Source organism: Pecten maximus, unplaced genomic scaffold (assembly GCF_902652985.1).
Source record: "Pecten maximus unplaced genomic scaffold, xPecMax1.1, whole genome shotgun sequence".
Classification (NCBI taxonomy): Eukaryota; Metazoa; Mollusca; class Bivalvia; order Pectinida; family Pectinidae; genus Pecten; species Pecten maximus.
The window spans coordinates 5001-9330 of NW_022981334.1; positions in this window are offsets into that span (position 1 = coordinate 5001).

Genomic DNA, 4330 nt, shown 5'->3' on the forward strand with positions numbered 1-4330 from the left:
GGTTAGGGAACAGTCTGGTTAGGAAACAGTCTGGTTAGGGAACAGTCAGGTTAGGGAACAGTCAGGTTAGGGAACAGTCTGGTTAGGAAACAGTCTGGTTAGGGATCAGTCTGGTTAGGAAACAGTCTGGTTAGGGAACAGTCAGGTTAGGGAACAGTCAGGTTAGGGAACAGTCTGGTTAGGAAACAGTCTGGTTAGGGAACAGTCAGGTTAGGGAACAGTCTGGTTAGGGAACAGTATGGTTAGGGATCAGTCTGGTTAGGGAACAGTCTGGTTAGGGAACAGTCTGGTTAGGGATCAGTCTGGTTAGGGAACAGTCTGGTTAGGGAACAGTCTGGTTAGGGAACAGTCTGGTTAGGGAACAGTCTGGTTAGGGAACAGTCAGGTTAGGGAACAGTCTGGTTAGGGAACAGTCTGGTTAGGGAACAGTCTGGTTAGGGAACAGTCTGGTTAGGAAACAGTCTGGTTAGGGAACAGTCTGGTTAGGGAACAGTCTGGTTAGGGAACAGTCTGGTTAGGGAACAGTCTGGTTAGGGAACAGTCTGGTTAGGGAACAGTCTGGTTAGGAAACAGTCAGGTTAGGGATCAGTCTGGTTAGGGAACAGTCTGGTTAGGGAACAGTCAGGTTAGGGAACAGTCTGGTTAGGGAACAGTCTGGTTAGGGATCAGTCTGGTTAGGGAACAGTCTGGTTAGGGAACAGTCTGGTTAGGGATCAGTCTGGTTAGGGAACAGTCTGGTTAGGAAACAGTCTGGTTAGGGAACAGTCTGGTTAGGAAACAGTCTGGTTAGGAAACAGTCTGGTTAGGGAACAGTCTGGTTAGGAAACAGTCTGGTTAGGAAACAGTCTGGTTAGGAAACAGTCTGGTTAGGGATCAGTCTGGTTAGGGAACAGTCTGGTTAGGAAACAGTCTGGTTAGGGAACAGTCTGGTTAGGAAACAGTCTGGTTAGGGAACAGTCTGGTTAGGGATCAGTCTGGTTAGGGAACAGTCTGGTTAGGGAACAGTCTGGTTAGGGATCAGTCTGGTTAGGGAACAGTCTGGTTAGGTAACAGTCTGGTTAGGAAACAGTCTGGTTAGGGAACAGTCTGGTTAGGGAACAGTCTGGTTAGGGAACAGTCTGGTTAGGAAACAGTCTGGTTAGGGAACAGTCTGGTTAGGGAACAGTCTGGTTAGGTAACAGTCTGGTTAGGAAACAGTCTGGTTAGGGAACAGTCTGGTTAGGGAACAGTCTGGTTAGGAAACAGTCTGGTTAGGGAACAGTCTGGTTAGGAAACAGTCTGGTTAGGGAACAGTCTGGTTAGGGATCAGTCTGGTTAGGGAACAGTCTGGTTAGGGAACAGTCTGGTTAGGGATCAGTCTGGTTAGGTAACAGTCTGGTTAGGGAACAGTCTGGTTAGGGAACAGTCTGGTTAGGGAACAGTCTGGTTAGGGAACAGTCTGGTTAGGTAACAGTCTGGTTAGGAAACAGTCTGGTTAGGGAACAGTCTGGTTAGGGAACAGTCTGGTTAGGGAACAGTCTGGTTAGGGAACAGTCTGGTTAGGGATCAGTCTGGTTAGGGAACAGTCTGGTTAGGAAACAGTCTGGTTAGGAAACAGTCTGGTTAGGGAACAGTCTGGTTAGGAAACAGTCTGGTTAGGAAACAGTCTGGTTAGGGAACAGTCTGGTTAGGAAACAGTCTGGTTAGGGAACAGTCTGGTTAGGAAACAGTCTGGTTAGGAAACAGTCTGGTTAGGGATCAGTCTGGTTAGGGAACAGTCTGGTTAGGAAACAGTCTGGTTAGGGATCAGTCTGGTTAGGGAACAGTCTGGTTAGGGAACAGTCTGGTTAGGGATCAGTCTGGTTAGGGAACAGTCTGGTTAGGAAACAGTCTGGTTAGGAAACAGTCTGGTTAGGGAACAGTCTGGTTAGGAAACAGTCTGGTTAGGAAACAGTCTGGTTAGGGAACAGTCTGGTTAGGAAACAGTCTGGTTAGGGAACAGTCTGGTTAGGAAACAGTCTGGTTAGGAAACAGTCTGGTTAGGGATCAGTCTGGTTAGGGAACAGTCTGGTTAGGACACAGTCTGGTTAGGGAACAGTCTGGTTAGGGAACAGTCTGGTTAGGAAACAGTCTGGTTAGGGAACAGTCTGGTTAGGGATCAGTCTGGTTAGGGAACAGTCTGGTTAGGGAACAGTCTGGTTAGGGATCAGTCTGGTTAGGAAACAGTCTGGTTAGGGAACAGTCTGGTTAGGGAACAGTCTGGTTAGGGAACAGTCTGGTTAGGTAACAGTCTGGTTAGGAAACAGTCTGGTTAGGGAACAGTCTGGTTAGGGAACAGTCTGGTTAGGGAACAGTCTGGTTAGGAAACAGTCTGGTTAGGAAACAGTCTGGTTAGGGAACAGTCTGGTTAGGTAACAGTCTGGTTAGGAAACAGTCTGGTTAGGGAACAGTCTGGTTAGGAAACAGTCTGGTTAGGAAACAGTCTGGTTAGGGAACAGTCTGGTTAGGAAACAGTCTGGTTAGGGAACAGTCTGGTTAGGGATCAGCCTGGTTAGGGAACAGTCTGGTTAGGGAACAGTCTGGTTAGGGATCAGTCTGGTTAGGTAACAGTCTGGTTAGGGAACAGTCTGGTTAGGGAACAGTCTGGTTAGGGAACAGTCTGGTTAGGGAACAGTCTGGTTAGGGAACAGTCTGGTTAGGTAACAGTCTGGTTAGGAAACAGTCTGGTTAGGGAACAGTCTGGTTAGGGAACAGTCTGGTTAGGGAACAGTCTGGTTAGGCAAAAGTCTGGTTAGGGAACAGTCTGGTTAGGGAACAGTCTGGTTAGGAAACAGTCTGTTTAGGGATCAGTCTGGTTAGGGATCAGTCTGGTTAGGGAACAGTCTGGTTAGGAAACAGTCTGGTTAGGAAACAGTCTGGTTAGGGATCAGTCTGGTTAGGTAACAGTCTGGTTAGGGAACAGTCTGGTTAGGAAACAGTCTGGTTAGGGAACAGTCTGGTTAGGGAACATTCTGGTTAGGGAACAGTCTGGTTAGGAAACAGTCTGGTTAGGGAACAGTCTGGTTAGGGAACAGTCTGGTTAGGGAACAGTCTGGTAAGGGAACAGCCTGGTTAGGAAACAGTCTGGTTAGGGAACAGTCTGGTTAGGGAACAGTCTGGTTAGGGAACAGTCTGGTTAAGAAACAGTCTGGTTAGGGAACAGTGTGGTTAGGGAACAGTGTGGTTAGGGAACAGTGTGGTTAGGGAACAGTCTGGTTAGGCAACAGTCTGGTTAGGAAACAGTCTGGTTAGGGATCAGTCTGGTTAGGGAACAGTCTGGTTAGGAAACAGTCTGGTTAGGAAACAGTCTGGTTAGGGAACAGTCTGGTTAGGGAACAGTCTGGTTAGGAAACAGTCTGGTTAGGAAACAGTCTGGTTAGGGAACAGTCTGGTTAGGGATCAGTCTGGTTAGGTAACAGTCTGGTTAGGGAACAGTCTGGTTAGGAAACAGTCTGGTTAGGGAAGAGTCTGGTTAGGGAACATTCTGGTTAGGGAACAGTCTGGTTAGGAAACAGTCTGGTTAGGGAACAGTCTGGTTAGGGAACAGACTGGTTAGGGAACAGTCTGGTAAGGGAACAGCCTGGTTAGGAAACAGTCTGGTTAGGGAACAGTCTGGTTAGGGAACAGTCTGGTTAGGGAACAGTCTGGTTAGGAAACAGTCTGGTTAGGGAACAGTGTGGTTAGGGAACAGTGTGGTTAGGCAACAGTCTGGTTAGGCAACAGTCTGGTTAGGGAACAGTCTGAAAATATCAAAACTGTTATTTTCACTCAAGTGAATCATTTATATGTTTCACCAAAAAAACATATTTCACAGCGAAGACTAGATTTTATTTACGCGCACCACAACCATACAATGTTTGAATGATGGAAATTTCGAGATGCGACATCACAGTTTTTATGCAAAAACAAGAAATAAATCTTCTGCGGTCGTTTTATAAGACCGTTTTACAGGTACTTCCATTATCGTATGGTTTGCATTCGCTGGAGTGATCAGGTGAACAGAACCAAAGTATGCGCCCTTGTGTTCCGCCCCGTTAGCAACATTAAGGGCTTCTTCTTCTTCTTCTTCTTCTTCTTCTTCTTCTTCTTCTTCTTCTTCTTCTTCTTCTTCTTCTTCTTCACATCTATATGGATCTATACTCTGTTTGCTTCCTGTAGTTGACAGCTTTCCCGCCAAATTGGAATTAGCTGTTTTTCCATTTCATCAATTGCCAGGCAATGCAGCTTAATGTAGCAATATAAGACTCTTTTGTATGTGTTTATATGTAGGATAAGGATATTCTATCCGAGGGCCACGAAATATGGTGAAATC